The sequence below is a fragment of the Mirounga angustirostris genome, unplaced genomic scaffold, assembly GCF_029215605.1.
Source record: "Mirounga angustirostris isolate CCGP_5_RB_7025 unplaced genomic scaffold, mMirAng1.0.hap1 SCAF_33, whole genome shotgun sequence".
NCBI classification, from domain to species: Eukaryota; Metazoa; Chordata; class Mammalia; order Carnivora; family Phocidae; genus Mirounga; species Mirounga angustirostris.
This window is the reverse complement of record NW_026991741.1, coordinates 57134-75086: the sequence shown is the minus strand read 5'-3', so window position 1 is coordinate 75086 and position 17953 is coordinate 57134. Positions and strand designations below refer to the sequence as shown.

Genomic DNA, 17953 nt, shown 5'->3' with positions numbered 1-17953 from the left:
GAGAAGGAGGAACCCTATTGCATTGTTGGTGGGAATGTAAACTTGCACAGCCACTGTGGAAGACAGTATGGAGGTTCCTTAGAACGGTAGAAAATAGAACTACCCTATGATCCAGTAATCACACTACTGGTTATTTACTCAAATAATACAAAAACACTAATTCAAAGGGATATATGCACCCCTATGTTTATAGCAGCATTATTTACAATAGCCAAATTATGGAAGCAGCTCAAGCATCCATCAATAGATTAATGGATAAAGAGGATGTGGTATATATACCCAATGGAATATTATTCAGCCATAAAAAGAAAGAAATCTTGCCATTTGCAATGGCATAGATGGGGCTGGAGAGTATAACACTAAGTGAAATAAGTCATTCAGAGAAAAACAAATACCATATGATTTCAGTTATATGTGGAATTTAAGATACAACAGCAACAAAAGAGTAAAAGAAAGAAAGAGGGAAAGAGAGAGAAGCCAAGAAACAGATTCTAACTATAGAGAACAAACTGATGGTTATCAAATGGGAGGTGGGGGATGGGATGGGTGAAATAGGTGATGCGGATTAAGGAGTGCACTTGCTGTGATGAGCACTGGGTGATGTATGGAATTGTTGAATCTGTTGTCTATTGAACCTACTATATTGTATTCCTGAAACTAATATAACACTATATATTAACCATACTGGAATTAAAATTAAAATATAATTACATTTTAAAAAACACAGCAGGATTTTTGGAAATTGACAAGTTCATTCTAAAATGTATATGGAAATGTAAATGGAGAGAAAGAGCCAATTAATCTTGAAGAAGCATAGCTGAAGGGCTCTGTAAAAAGAGTTAATAGAAAGTTATAATGAAGACATTGTATTATTGGTGCAAGGATAAACAGACAGATGGAATAGACTAAAGAGTCCAGAAGCACACATGCGCATATATGGTCACTGATGATGTAAATGCCATTGCAATGAGGTGGGGAAAAGATGGTCTTTTTAATAACTTGTGCAGTATCAATTATATATCTCTACAGGGGGAAAAAAGGAATATTCCCCCACCTTCACAAAATGTGAAATAATCCATTTGAGCTGTATTTCACATCTAAGTAAGAAATGTAAAATAATAAAGCTCTCAGAAGAAAATGCAAGCAGGCAGCTGGGGTGGCTTGCTGGAGCCCGCGTGGGCAATAAGGACTTTGTTCTCTAAAAATTGAGGTTCTGGGTTCTGATTGTTGATCACAGCTTTTCATGGCTGAGGTGCTGGCATCTTCTCAGAAAGTTAAACACAGAACTATCACATGACCTAGCAATTTTACTTGTAGGTATATATCTAGAAAATTTGAGAGCAAGAACTCAAACAGAAATTTGTATACCCATGTACATAGCAGCATTACTGACAGTAGCCAAAAGGTGTAAACAGCCATGTGTCCATCAACTGATGAATGGATAAACAAAATGTGGTATACTCATTCAATGGAATATTGATCAGATATAAAAAATGAAATTTTGATATATGTCTCAACATGGACGGACCTTGAAAACATTATGCTAACTAAAATAAGCCAGACACAGTAAAACAAATACTATATTTGTGTTTATACCATATAATGTATTCCACTTACATGGGTTACCTAGGATAGGCAAATTCATTCATACAGGCAAAAAATAGAATAGAGATTGCTAGGGGCTGGTGGGAGGAAGAAATGGGGAGTTATTCTTTAATAGGTTTATGTTAGGGATGATGACAAACTTTTTAGGTATAGTTAGTGGTGATGGTAATGGGTACATTGTAAATGTATTTAATACCATGAATTTTATACTTATGGATGGTTAAAATGATAAATATTATGTTGTTTACATTTTACCACACATTTTTTAAATGGTATGATCATTTTGGAGATTTCTTTGGTACTATTTAATAAAGCTGAGTGTAGGCGATGTCCTATCACCTAGCTGTTCAGCTCCTAGGTAACTACACAAATTCACATATATAAGTACAATTATCACTAAAGTCTGTACAATATTGTTCATATAGCAAAATATGTACTATCCCAGACAAAAAACTACCCAAATATTTATAACAAGTAAAATTAATGAATAAATTATACACATTCACGTGACAGAATATAATGTAACAATAAGATATTGAGTAACTACCAGACCCAAGAGCATGGATAAAATACAGGAAAATGATGTTGAGTGAAAAGAAGCTAAACACAAAAGACTCTATACCGTATGATTCCATTTACATAAATTTATTTTTTTTGTAGTTTTACAGTTTTATTAACACAAATACGACGTGCACATGAGCTGCCTATTCATTTTCTTGGCTGCGCAGCATAGCATTGGGACTGGTAACTCAGATGGCCAGCTGGGTTGGTCTTTCCAGTGGCTTTGTGGTTCCTGGAGGAGACATTGTGAGCAATCTCTGCACAGTAAGATTTGTTGCACATCAGGAGCACTTCAAGCTCCTTGACATCGTGGACTAGGAACTTCAGAAGCCACAGGGCAGCATGTGTTTTGTTTTCTTGTTGCTCCTGTAACAGTTTCGGGCATCAAGATCTAGCCCTTGAATCTTCTGTGCACCCTATTGTCCATGACTATGGGTTTCCACCAGTTGTGCTTAATTTTGACATATGGGTCTGACTGGTGCTGGATGAACTTCTTGATTCTCTTTTTAATGGTACTGGGCTTCAACAGAGGTCTGAGGGCAGCCATGATGCCAAGTAAGAGATGGCTCAAAAACAAGTCATTCTTAAGAATTATCAAAACTACATTTAAAGAGGAGAACCCAATAGGAATGTGAAAAAAAAACCAATCTCTTTTCTTCCTAGGATTTTCTAGGCAATTAACAAAGAAGAGGAAAAAACAGCCTGAATGGTAAGTTCAGATTGGCCACACGAGACCAGCTTTCCACATTTGCAAAAATACAATATCTGTATCATCTCTGCTGACTGTTACTAAAAATGAAAACAGGCAATATATAATTGTAGAACTGCTTTAGAAAAACTCAGAGAATCATACTCATTTAGTGTTTTTCACATTCACTTCATATGCTCTTGATTCATATATGCCATAGTGCGTGTTTATATTTTAAAGTAGAGTCTACTGCTTGTATGTATTACATCTCACAGCATCAACATATATGTATACTTTAAGACTAGTCTTTGGATTCCTGTTCTTTGATTCTCATGACCGTTTCCAGGAATTCAACGAACCTTCTGTTTGCAAAGAAGATGCAGTAGCAACAACAGCATCTCTAAATCCCTGAGGTGTGATTTGAAACAGTACGGTAGATTCCATCTGGCTTGGTGATTTGTACAATGTTGCCAACCTTTGCTTTTGGTCCCAATGAAAGATTAGCCATATTGTAGCAGCATGTCCCCAACTCTCCCCCACCCAACACGGGAACCAGCAAGACCCGGTTTCTATCAATCTTTGTTGTCATCTGATTAGTTAAAAGTACCTTTGAGTGTTCTGAAAGGAAGTCTGGAAGGAGATAAACTTGTGCCAATAGCTCTGTGTAGTCACAACAATGAAAATAGTAAATATGGGAAAGAATATTTTAAGAGTGAAATCCTCCAAAGCTTTTGGGTGCTCCTCTCCCATATGTGTTCCTGCTATAAGGTGAAGGTGCTGAATGCACGCAGTAGCAAGGTCTACCACTCTATCAACCATAAAACTTCCTTCAATACCAATAAAAATTGCTTCACCTTCCACTCCTCCAAAACATTCTGGTATCTGCACATCTACTGCCAACTGCATACATAATTGTGTTTTTCCAATACCCAGTACACCACAAATTTCTGTTGTTTTGGTTAAGGGTATTCCACCCCCAAGAATATTATCTAGTGCTGAACAGAAGGTAGTTATGAAGCTCTGGGTATGCTCCTGCTCAAGAAGTTCCAGTGCTGTACACTTCTTGCCTGACTCAGCTGTAGCAGCATATCTTGGTTTACTTGTGAGACATTCTCTTCTTATAATTTGCAGTTTCCAAGGCTTCCTCTTTAGATATCCCAACTTCTTTGCTGAGCTCAGATGGTTTCATCTCTAGGAGTTCCTCAGCCGTCTGGAAACCTGCAGACACCAGCTTCACCCGCACTGCTGGGGACAGCGGAAACTCACTAAGTCCCGCTGCATTTCAAAGCTGGACGCCTACGCAGAGTAGCTAAACCCCAGTCTTAACTCCACACGCCCGCGCGCGGGCCGTGTTCCATTTACATAAATTTAAAATCAGACAAAACTAGACCATGCTGCCAGAGGTGAGGATTGTGGTTACTTTGCAGATGAGGGGTGGGGGTAAGTGGCAAGGGGCCCAAGAGGGCCTTGTAGGGAGCTACGTGATATTCTACATTTCGAATTGAGTGGGGGATTGCATAGGTGTGATGTGTTCACTTTGTGAAGTTTCCTGGAGCAACACAATTATGATTTGTATAATTTTTGTAATTTACACTTTAATTAATAAGTGTACTCGAAAAAAATGGGAGATGTGGGGTTGTCGTGGTACAAAGTGCAAAGAACTATCCTCTTCGTATGTTATCTTCCAGGGCAGGGACTTTCCTGAGCCCAGCAAAATTTAAATGAGCCATGAAAATAATAAAGTTCCAAATATATAATGTTACTGAGAATCTATTTTCTTAATTTTGGAGGAATCTTCCAGAATCATATATCCCAAACCAAGATTCATCTCTTTCTTGTTCCCTTTCTCTTTATTTTAGCATACCAATAAAACAAAACTTAGTATATTTTTATCTTGAATGGCATGTGTGGTATAAGCCAATTTCTGTGATATTCATTTCTTTCAAGTTATCCCTATTTCTTGCTTTCCACCTACCAACCTATTCTTTTATTTCATAGGTGAATAATAAGGTATCTGAAGTGATTTTGAGCCAGAGTTAGAACTAGATAATTCTGGATGTTAAAATTGGGATAATTTATTGTTTTGCACCTATTTTTCCTCATAGTCTTTGATTTCTTTTATTAACAAGCAACATATTATAATATATTGAAGAAATCACATTCCTATATTTTTAAATAGATATATACCTCACCCTGCTACATTTTGTAAATGTGGCTACATGTTGTTAATTAAACCATGTGTTCAATTTATATCCACCATTGAAAACCTTAAAATCCTCAGCATCTATGTTAGATTTTGTTGCCTTTTTTCTGAGTTTTTATTTAAATTCTAGTTAGTTAAGATACAGTGTAATATTAGTTTCAAGGGTAATTTTCTGTGTGTGAATTCACATTTATTTTTCTCAATAGATCCACATTTTATCGGTTTCCAGAATTCTTCTTCCTTAACCTTGGAGTAATCTTCCAGAAACTAATACCTCTTGGGGTAAAGAAATCATTACCAAAGATTTACCTCTTTCTTGTTTCCTGCCCTTTATTTTGTCATAGTCTAATAAAATAAAATCTAAACTTGTTATTTGAATAGCATGTGTGTTAGAAGCTGATCGTTGTACAATATATTAAAAAAGATCATCCACCATGACCAAGTGGGATTTATACCTGGGATGCAAGGGTGGTTCAACATTCCCAAACCAATCAATGTGATAGAACACATTAATAAGAGGAGAGAGAACCATATGGTCCTCTCAATTGATGCAGAAAAAGCATTTGACAAAATACAGCATCCTTTCCTGATTAACTCTTCAGAGTATAGGGATAGAGGGAACATTCCTCAAGCTCATAAAATCCATTTATGAAAAACCCACAGCAAATATCATCCTCAATGGGGAAAAGCTGAGAGCGTTTCCCTTAAGATCAGGAACACATCAAGGATGCCCACTCTCACCACTATTGTTCAACATAGTACTAGAAGTCCTAGCAACAGCAATCAGCCAACAAAAAGAAACAAAAGGTATTCAAATTGGCAAAGAAAAAGTCAAACTCTCTCTCTTCGCAGATGACATGGTACTTTTTGTGGAAAATCTAAAAGACTCCACCCCCAAACTACTAGAACTCATACAGCATTCAGTAATGTGGCAGGATACAAAATCAATGCACAGAAATGAGTTGCTTTCTTATACACTAACAATGCAACTGTAGAAAGAGAAATTAGAGAAACGATTCCATTTACAATAGCACCAAAAACCATAAGATACCTCGGAATAAACCTAACCAAAGAGGTAAAGGATCTATACTCTAGGAACTACAGAACACTCATGAAAGAGATTGAAGAAGACACACAAAGATGGAAAAATATTTCATGCTCATGGATCAGGAGAATAAATATTGTTAAAATGTCTATGCTACCCAGAGCAATCTATAACTTCAATGCCACCTCGATCAAAATTCCAATGACATTTTTCAAAGTGCTGGAACAAACAATCCTAAAATTTGTATGGAATCAGAAAAAACCCGAATCGCCAAGGAAATGTTGAAAAAGAAAAAGCTGGGGGCATCACGTTGCCCGATTTCAAGCTATATTACAAAGCCATGATCACCAAGACAGCATGGTACTGGCACAAAAACAGACATATATGGACCAATGAATAGAATAGAGAGCCCAGATATGGACCCTCAATTCTATGGTCAAATAATCTTCGACAAAGCAGGAAAAAATATGCAATGGAAAAAAGACAGTCTCTTCAATAAATGGTGCTGGGAAAATTGGACAGCCACATGCAGAAGAATGAAACCCAACCATTCTCTAACATCATACACAAAGATAAACTCAAAATGGATGAATGACCTCAATGTGAGACAGGAATCCATCAAAATCCTAGAGGAGAACATAGGCAGTAACCTCTTTGACATCGGCCACAGCAACTTCTTTCAAGATACATCTCCAAAGGTTAGTGAAACAAAAGCAAAAATGAACTTTTGGGACTTCATCAAGATCAAAAGCTTCTACACAGCAAAGGAAACAGTCAACAAAACAAAGAGGCAACCCTGTTTGAATGGGAGAAGAACTTGCAAATGACACTACAAACAAAGCACTGATTTCCAAGATCTATAAAGAACTTCTCAAACTCAACACCCAAAAAACAAGTCAAAAAATGGGCAGAAGACATGAACAGACACTTCTCCAAAGAAGACATACAAATGGCTACCAGACACATGAAAAAATGTTCATCATCGTTAGCCATCAGGGAAATTCAAATCAAAATCACACTGAGATACCAACTTACACCAGTTAGAATGGCAAAAATTGACAAGGCAAGAAACAACAAATGTTGGAGAGGTTGTGGAGAAAGGGGAACCCTCTTACACTGTTGGTGGGAATGCAAGTTGGTACAGCCACTTTGGAAAACAGTGTGGAAGTGCCTCAAAAAACTAAAAATAGAGCTACCCTGCCCAGCAATTGCACTACTGGGTATTTATCCCAAAGATACAGATGTAGTGAAAAGGAGGGCCATATGCTCCCCAATGTTCATAGCAGCAATGTCCGCAAAAGCCAAACTGTAGAAAGAGCTGAGATGCCCTTCAACAGATGCGTGGATAAAGAAGATGTGATCCATATGTACAATGGAATATTGCTCAGCCATCAGAAAGGATGAATACCCAACTTTTACATCAACATGGATGAGACCGGAGGAGATTATGCCAAGTGTAATAAGTCAAGCAGAGAAAGTCAATTATCATATGGTTTCACTTCTTTGTGGAACATAAGGAATAGCAGGGAGGACATCAGGAGAGGGAAGAGAAAAATGAAGGAGGAGGAGATGAAGCATGAGAGACTATGGACTCTGAAAAACAAACTGAGGGTTTTAGAGGGGAGGGGGTGTGGGGATGGGTTAGCCTGGTGATGGGTGTTAAGGAGGGCACATACTGCATGGAGCCCTGGGTTTTTTACAAAAAAAAAAATAAATTGTGGATAACTACATTAAAAACTAATGATGTATTGTATGGTGACTAACATAACCTAATAAAATTTTAAAAAAAGAAGCTGATAGGTGTACTAATCATTTCTGTAAATTTATCTACCTTTCTTGCTCTCCACCTGCTAGCCTATCAGTTTCTCTCACAAGTGAAAACATAGATGTTTGTATGCAATGATTTTGAACCAGTAATTCTGAACTTTGCAATTTCATATATTTTATTGTATCCACCTTCGTATTTTCTTATAGTGCTTGATTTTTTAAACATAATTAACATGTTATAATAAATATCCTTTGCTTTATAATTTATATAATCCTCACCCTGTTATATTTTATTTATTTTATTATGTTAATCACCATACATTACATCATTAGTTTTTGATGTAGTGTCCCATGATTCATTGTTTGCGTATAACACCCAGTGCTCCATTTATAGAGTTGTATGTTGTCAACTAAAGCATGTGACTGATTTCCACCATGATTAAAAGTTTTAAAATCATCAGCAATTACATGCTAGATTTTATTGCTTCTTCATTTTCTAGTGAAAATTCACTTTTGTGAATTCCCATTTGTTTTTATCAACACGCCCACATTTTAACAGTTTCCAGAACTGGCACATTTGAGGTTGTAACAGCAAAACCAGTTTTTACACATGACCTCCTTGTTCTATGACCAGATCAGTTTCTATCCGTGGCTCTAGCTCACAGGGAATAGGGTCAGGCTTCTCTTTCCACTCTCAGTCCAGAGAAAGGCCCTGATCCCAAGCCCCTTCCACACCTCTCCCTCAGAGGGAAGACTCGTGTGATGGGCCAGATTCTGGAGCACTGAGCGCACTGAGAGGTGACACGTGTGCATGTAGGACACACCCATGTTCTCTCTCACAATACTAAGCGGTAAGCTGAGCCAGTGCCCACCTGTGAAGGCTGGGTGCTGCCACATCACTCTCTCTTCCTTTCTTCTCACTGGAGATTTGGGGCTGAGTCCTCATCCTGGCACTTTAGGGGTCGGTGGTGGTAAGATGCAGAATGAGTCCAAGGAATTCTGCTTCATTCTTGAGCCCACGCCTGTGCTTCAACCCAACTCGACCAGAAGGCTCTAAATGGAGAGGGATGGGGAACTAGCCCAGTGAACAATATTCCAAGCCCTTGTGCCTGTGCCTCATTTAGAGAAGCCTCGGGAGAGGGAAGAGTGGCAGTGTCGGATAGGAGGAAGATGTTGTTTTGTCCTCTGGACAAATACTAGTCCCATACTGTCCGATTCTTACCGATAACTCCACACTTTCACCTGCCTCTCACCCTACTGCAGATGGGGAAACACACATACCCAAATGCCATGACCCACTTTGAAATGTCAGGGGGAGACGAACCATGAGAGACTATGGACTCTGAGAAACAAACTGAGGGTTCTAGAGGGGAGGGCGGTGGGGGGGATGGGTTAGCCCGGTGATGGGTATTAAGGAGGGCACATATCGCATGGAGAACTGGGTGTTATATGCAAACAATGAATCATGGAACACTACATCAAAAACCAATGATGTACTGTATGGTGACTAACATAACATAATAAAAATAAAATTAAAAAACCTTTCAAATAAAAAAAAAAAGAAATGTCACATGTACCCATTCGAATAGACATGCCCTCAGGTACTGCCATAATCTCATCCAGAGACCAGCACTTGGGGTTTACAGGCATGGTTGGCGGACTCAACCCATGAGAAGATAAAGTAAATGTCTGGTTAAGGCCCCCTGAATTTTCGGTCATTCCCTCACACCTGCTTTTCCATCAGGGACTCATGCACTAACATCTGGTACCCTGAAATCAGTGTTCTTAATCTTAAACTGGTCCCACGTAGGCAGGTTGTCCTCATTTAGGTCTCATTTTCTCTCTCAGCACTTCGTCCTTGACCTTTAGACTGTCCAAACCGGCCACACGTCCCATGGTTGAGTTACTGGCTTCTGATATTTTTCAGATAGAATTGGCCACTTCAGGTCATATTTAGTAACTACTCCCACATATGTAAATAATTATCCATTTACTCTACACACGATGTTATTTTATGTACCTCACATTTTACAGTTATCTGCAAATGGACAACACATATCCTTACTGCCTTTTTGAGAAATACCTTTTGGCTACCATTAAGTTGTATATTGATAATACTTTGCACATTTCTTATTGTACCTAGCCAATAATGGCCCTCCTCACCACCCCCTCCCCTCCAAAAGAAGGATCTGATGATAAAAGGGATCTGAGAATAACTTTTCCTTGATGACCACTCTCTGAATAAGCCTCACAAGTATGTTAGCTAATCAGCCTCTCGGTTAGGCCTGTGTTAACCGCGCCAGGGCTGCCGTTTACCATCGTTTACCATCGGAAAGCCAATGTTTCACTCTCATAAGCCCTCGTCGTGTTTGCTTTCCTTGTCCTCCCCAAATAAAATCCACCGTGAGGGCAGGCACACACACACACACACACACACACACTGCACACACCATTACTCAAAGGTACCCAAAGTAGGATCATTGTAAATTTTTACCTCCCTCAGGTCTCAGGAGATGGGAGGGGAAGATCTAATGGCAAAACTAAGATCAGGATGTTAGGGTTTCATATGGGCATGTAAATGCTAAATGCTAAAATGTGGCCATTTCTTCTCATTGAGTGTCCTTAGTCTAACACCACCTGCAAAAATGTGCTTGGGATCAAATGATCATGTTTACAAACCTTTTCATGGCTTTGGGATATTAAATTCTCTATTCCAGTTTAGAGGTTTGACATAATGAATTCCCAATACCAGCAGCAGGGCAACTTCTATCTGGAATTCCTTGTGTTGTCCCTGAGAAGATTCAGTTCCTTCCCAGTGCCCCACGATGGGGAAATTCTCCATGGCATACTACATGAAAGACTTGATAAAATATTTCCTTCTTTTTCTTTCTACAAATACAGTGCATACATCAGTCTATTACCTCCACAGTATGAGCTTCCCACGTAACCACCTGAATGCAGCTGGCTTGAGAGTGAGGAGTGTGTTCTTGTTCGTGTTTTTTCCTTGTAGCCTTATCCCTGGTGAGATCTCAGCTACCAGCTTTTCACCAAAAGCAATGAGTGAGGCAGGACCTTTGTTGTCTTGGTGTTTACAAACAGCTCTAATTTTTTCGTGGCCAATGTTGAGAGATAATAGTGATAGAAAGAAAAGGGGGAACTTCTGGAAATCATTTTTTTTTTTAAGATTTTATTTATTTGCGAGAGAGAGAATGAGAGACAGAGCATGAGAGGGAGGAGGGTCAGAGGGAGAAGCAGACTCCCTGCTGAGCAGGGAGCCTGATGTGGGACTCGATCCCGGGACTCCAGGATCATGACCTGAGCCGAAGGCAGTCGCTTAACCAACTGAGCCACCCAGGCGCCCTGGAATTCATTATTTTGATCACCACCCAGTAAGGTGTGTCACGGGGGAGAGGTGCTCCTTCACTTTCCTCCTGCCCCTGGCTTTCTGCTTGTCACCCTGCAGTCCTACTTCCTGTCCCTCTCCCCCCCCCACCTCTCCCTCTCCCTCTCTCTTTGCTGCTACTTCTCTCTCCCTCCTTCCTAAGTCTTTTCAGTCCTCCAACTGTTTTTTCTGCTTAGTCTCTCCTTCTCCATTCCATCCTTTCCCCCTATATTCCATATCTGGGTACCTTTCATCCCTTTGCTCTCCCTCCCATATCCCTGTCTGTTTCCCCACTGTCAGGGCCACATGGAGCCACATCTGCAGGGAGACTAAATATATACACTCATATACCAATCCCTCTACTGATTCTTCCATCCTTTCCATTCAGTTTTCCAATTCATTCATTTATTCATTTATTCCTTCCACAGACATATTTGAGAGTCTATTATGTAGCAGGCATTGGAATAGGCCCTCGGGACATGCAGTGGAGAACAAAACAGACAATGGCAACTTTCACCATGGGGCTTGGGCTGGAATGGGGAGACAGATGTTTCAGAAAGGATCTCTCTAACGAATATATACTTTTATGACAAATACCGAAATGGAGGAAGTTTTCAGGGTACTAAGAGAAAGGAAAAGAGGACGAGTAATTTAAATTGGGGATAAAGAATTGGGTGGCCAGAAAAGGCCTTCATGAGAAAGTGTTATTTAAGTTGAGACCTCAAAAATAAGCACGAGGTGGGCAGATGAACAGGAGAGGAAAATGGGTTACCACTTCAGGGTCCCCAGGGGCAGCACTCTAAAGTCCCTAAGGCAGTCACAAGTATGATTCTCACAGGCCTAAGAGAAGGTCAGAATAGTTCAAGCAAAGAGACAGTGGGGATACTTTAGGGTCAGAGGTTGACAAAATCTTATTTCCAGCTCATATCACTGTTCTCATGATTCTTTCAGGCCAGGCCCCTCACTTGTCATTCATTTATTTGATACTCTTTGTTTGCTTTTTCCACTCCCACTCTATGCCTCTCACAGAGACAAGAAATTCTAGTGTGTTTAATATATATCATTTTCTTTATGCAACTGAAAAATGTGTACAGTGAGACATGTGTTCTTGGTGTACATAGTACTTGGTATTTACATTTTATAAATTTGTAAAATTTGTAATATATATCCTCATCCTCTGTCTTTTGTGTGTGTCTGGCTGTGTTGAGTTAAAACTGACACACTGGAGACCCAACAGACTTAATTAAAGTGCACAGTCTGGGAACACCTGGGTGGCTCAGTCAGTTGAGCACCCGACTCTTGGTTTTGGCTCAGGTGGTGATCTCATGGATTAGGGGATTGAGCCCCGCGTTGGGCTCCACACTCAGCAGGGAGTCTGCTTGAAGATTCTTTCTCTCTGCCCCTCCCCCTACTCTGGGGCACACACCCCCTCCCTCCCCCTCTCTCTAAAATAAATAAATATAAATCTTTCAAAAAGTAAAGTGTACAATGGATGGAATATTACTCAGCCATCAGAAAGGATGAATACCCAACTTTTGCATCAACATGGATGGGACTGGAGGAGATTATGCTAAGTGAAATAAGTCAAGCAGAGAAAGTCAATTATCATATGGTTTCACTTATTTGTGGAACATAAGGAATAGCATCGAAGACATTAGGAGAAGGAAGGGAAAAATGAAGGGGGGGAAATCGGAGGGAGAGATGAACCATGAGAGACTATGGACTCTGAGAAACAAACAGGGTTTTAGAGGGGAGGGGGTTGGGGGGATGAGTTAGCCCGGTGATGGGTATTAAGGAGGGCATGTACTGCATGGAGCACTGGGTGTTATACGAAAACAATGGATCGTAGATCATCACATCAAAAACTGATGATGTATTATATGGTGACTAACATAACATAATAAAATAAAATTAAATTAAATTAAAAAAATAAAAAAGGTAAAGTGTACAGCCTGATGAATTTCGATATATGTACTTGTGAACCAATCATCATAATCAAGATAATGAATATATATATATATATATATATATATATTATATATATATATATATATAACAACCAAAAATACCCTTGTGTGCCTTTGAAATTCATCCGGCCCTCCTCATGCCCTCATCACCAGGCAACCATTGAACTGATTTCTGTCACTATAGATTAATGTTCATTGTCTAGCCTTAACAAGTGTAATTATACCACCTGTATTCTTTCTTTGGGCCGGGGGATGTTCTGGCTTCTTTCAAGTATTGTATTTTGAGATTTATTCATGTTGCTGTATGTATTAATAATTCATTCCTTTTTAATGGTTTATGACATTGTATGGATATACCACAATTAGATCATGCCCCTGTTGATGGACATTTGGTTTGTCTCCGGGGTTTTGTCTATTACAAATAAAATTGCAAGGAACATTCATAAATACACTTTTTGTAGAAATAGGTTTTCCTTTTCTGTGTATACCTTGGTGTGGAATGACTGGGTTGTATGGGCCATGTATATTTAACTAGATAACTACCAAACTATTTCCCAAAGTGTTTGCATTATTTTACATTTCCACCACCAGTGTATGAGTATTCTAGTTGCTCCATACCATTTGTTATGGTCAGCTATTTTATTTTAGTCATGCTAAGGTGTCCACACAGTTTTTAATTGTGATTTTAATCTGCATTTCCCTAATAATAAATGATGGTGAGCATGTTTTCATGTGTCTACTCGCCATCTGTATTACTTCTTTATTGAGGTAGTCTGTTGAAATATTTTGTCCATGTTTTTAGTTTTTTAGTTGGGTATTTATTTTCTTATGATTGAATTGTAAGAGTTCTTTATATAGTTGAAAAGTGTCCTGAGTTGGATATATATTTTTTCTAAGTACTTCATTCCAGCCTGTGACTTTCTTTTTCTTTCTTTCTTTCTTTCTTTCTTTCTTTCTTTCTTTCTTTCTTTCTTTCTTTCTTTCTTTCTTTCTTTCTTTCTTTTCTTTCTTTCCTTTCTTTCTTTCTTTCTTTCTTTCTTTCTTTCTTTCTTTCTTTCTCTCTCTCTCTCTTTCTTTCTTTCTTTCTTTTCCTTTCTTTCTTCTTTCTTTCTTTCTTTCTTTCTTTCTTTCTTTCTTTCTTCTTCTTTCTTTCTCTGTCTCTTTCATTCTTTTCTTTTCTTTTTTCTTTTTTCTTTTTTTCCCCATATGGCTATTTCATTTTTTCCACCACCATGATTTGAAAAGATTAGCTTTTTCCCCATTGAATATCCTTGGCACCTTTTTGAAAAAGCAATGACTATATACTTGTATGTATTTGTATCTGGAATCACTATCATGCTCCATTGTTCTATTGTCGATCTTCATGTCGACAGCAAACTTCATAGTAAGTGTTGGTATTTTTCTTTTTTAAGTTTTTATTTAAATTCCAGTTAGGTAAAATACAGGGCAGTATTTGTTGCAGGTGTACAGTATAGGGTTTCAACACTTCCATACAACTCCCGGTGCTCATCACAACAAGTGCACTCCTTAATCCAGATCACCTAAAAAAAAAAAAAAAGTTGAAATCTGACAGTATAAATCTTTCAAATTGATTTTTCTTTTCCAAAATTGTTTTAGCTATTCTAGGTATTCCTCATTTCCTTATAAATTTTAGAATCCGTTTGTCGATTCCTACCAAAACCCTGATGGGATTCTTAACGGAGATTGTGCTCAGTCTACTGATGAATTTATGGAGAATTAACTCTTTAACAATATCTGGTTCGTGATGTCATGAACATAGTATATCTCTGCATTTATTTAGGTCTTCTTGAATTGTTTTCAGCAATATTTTAATGTTTTCAGGTAAAATGTTGCACGTGTTTTGTCAGATCTATACCTAAACAATTCGTAATTTTAGGCTATTGTAAATGGTATTTTTGCTATTGCAAATGGTATTTTAAATTTCGTTGTCTTGATTACTTATTTTTGTTATATAAAATTCCATTGATTGCAATAAAGTTATGGATAATATGCACTTATAAATTTTTAATGAAAGATCCTTGATGACAATTCTCTCATCCCTGACATTGCTAACTCGTGTCTTCTCTCTTTTATTCCCCTGATCATTCTAGATAACGGCTTATCAATTGTATTGATACCTTTTTTAAAGATTTTATTTATTTATTTGAGAGAGAGTGAGAGAGAGAGAGAGAGAGAAGGAGCAGGGGGAGCAGAGGGAGAGGGAGAAACAGGAGCAGAAGGAGCAGAGGGAGAGGGAGAAACAGATTCCCTGCTGAGCAGGGAGCCCCCCCACCAGGCTGGGGCTCTATCCTGGGACTCCCAGGATCATGACCTGGGCCAAAGGCAGATGCTTAACTGACTGAGCTACCCAGGCACCCCAAGTGTATTGATATTCTTAAAGATCAGACTTAAAGTCTTTTATTTTCTCTATTGTCTAGTTCAGTGACTTCTTCACTTTCCCTTATTTCCTTTCTTCTGCTATTTTGGTCTTCATTGTTTTTGCATTTTTGTTTCTAAGTACTGAAGTTAAGGCCATTGGTTTGAATTCCTGTTTTTATATATAGGCATTTTTGTTCTATAAATTTGTTTCTAATGACTGCTTTAGATGCAGCCTACTAATTTTAGTAAGTTGTACTTTAATTTTCATTCAGTTCAAATTACTTTCTAAATTTCTTTTTGATTTCCTCTTTCACCCATCTGTTACTGAAGAATGTATTACATACGTTCCAAGTATTTTTGAAATATTACAGATACATTTGTGTTATCTACTTCTAATTTAATCCCAGTGTCCTCTAGGAAAATCCTTTGGGTGATGCTAATCCTGTCAAATTTGGTAAGACTTATTTGTGGCCCGGAATATATTGTCTATCTTGGTCAATTTTCAGGTACATATGAAAATAGTGTGTATTTTTTGTTGTTGGGGAGAGTGTTCTAAGATGTTAATTAGATTAATTTGGGTGATAGTGTTTTTCAGTCTATACACTTACTGATTTTTTTTTTTTTTTGTCAACTGTTCAATTGTTGAGAGGAAAGACGTAAAATCTCTGACCCTAATTGGGAATTTTTCTCTCTTTCATGTATTTCCAAACTCTGTTTATAGGTGTATAAACATTTAGAATTTTTACGCCCACTTGATGAATTGGCCGTTTTAGCCGATTATCAATATAAAAGATCCTCTTACATAAGATCCTCTCTATCCCTGGTAATATATTTTGTTCTGGAATCTGCTTTGTCTGATATTAATATATCCATCACAACTTGTTTTTTTTACTGCTAGCATGATCTATCTTTTCCCATCCTTTTACTTTTAACTTCTATGTACCTTTATATTTAAAGTGGGATTCGTGTACACAGCATATAGCTGGATCTTATTTTCAAAATCCATGTCGTAGGGGCTCCTGGGTGGCTCAGTCGGTTAAGCGTCTGCCTTCGGCTCGGGTGGTGATCCCAGGGTCCTGGGATCAGGTCCCGCATTGGGCACCCTGTTCAGCGGTGAGTCTGTTTCTTCCTCTCCCTCTGCCCCTCTGCCTGCTTGTGCGCGCCCTCCCGCTCTCTCTCTCTCGAATAAATAAAATCTTTAAAAAAATAAAATAAAATCCATGTCATATGTCATCGGGAAAATGAAAACTAAGACAGTGAGATGCCCCTGCACACCTATGAAAATGGCCCCAATCCAGAACGGTGGCAAGACCAAATGCTGGCGGGGATGTGGAGCAACAGGAATTCTCCTTCACTGCTGGTGGGAATGCAAAATTGTACAACCACTTTGGAAGACAGTTTGACAGTTTCTCACAAAACTAAAACTACCCTGACCATACAATCCAGCTATGTGGATCGTTCTTTGGTAGTTACCCAAATGAGCTGAAAATGTGTGTCCACACAAAAATCTCACATGTATGTTTATAGCAGCTTCATTCATAATTGCTAAAACTTGGAAACAACCAAGATGTCCTTCAGTAGGTGAATGAATAAATAAACTGTGACACATCCAGACAATGGAATAGTATTCAGCATGAAAAAGAAATGAGCTATCAAGCCGTGAAAAGACATGTAGGAACCTTACTTAAATGCATACGACTCGCCGAAAGAAGCCTATCTGAAATGGCTACATACTGCATGATTCCAACTATATGACGTTCCGGAAAAGGCAAAACTATGGAAACAGTACCAAGAAAAAAAATCAGCAGTCACCTGTGGTCAGGAGCGAGAGAGGAGTTTGTATGTTGGGCACAGAGGATTGGGGGAGTGGGCAGTGAAACAATTCTGTGTGATTCTTTAATGGTGGATACATGTCATTATACATTTGTCCAAACCTATAGAATGCACAAAACCAACAGTAAACACTGATGCAAATTGTGGACTTTGGGTGATAATGATGTGTCGATATAGATTCATTGATTGTAAGAAGTATGCCAGTCTGGTGCAGGATGTTGGTAGTGGGGGAGGCTGTGTCCGTTTTGGGCAAGAGGTTTATGGGATGGCTCTGTACTTTCTGCTCAATTTTGCTATGAACTTAAAAGTGCTCTAAAAAATAAAGTCTATTTAAGAAAAAGGACTCCAAATTGTCGATCTCTACATTTTAATTGGTGAACTAGACCATTTGTATTTAATACTGTTATCGATATGGTTGGATTTAAAGCTATCGTGCTACCTGTTTTCTACTTACTCATCTATTGTCTTATTTTTTCCCCCATTTTAGGACTTATTTTAAATTAAGTGAGGGGATGCTTGGGTG

The 17953-nt window shown here is 38.5% G+C and overlaps 1 pseudogene; it reads right to left on the bottom strand.

Moving 5' to 3' along the window:
* Nucleotides 1–3181: 3181 nt before the first annotated feature.
* LOC123843854 (DNA repair protein RAD51 homolog 3-like) lies at nucleotides 3182–16603 on the bottom strand (annotated as a pseudogene).
* Nucleotides 16604–17953: the final 1350 nt, after the last annotated feature.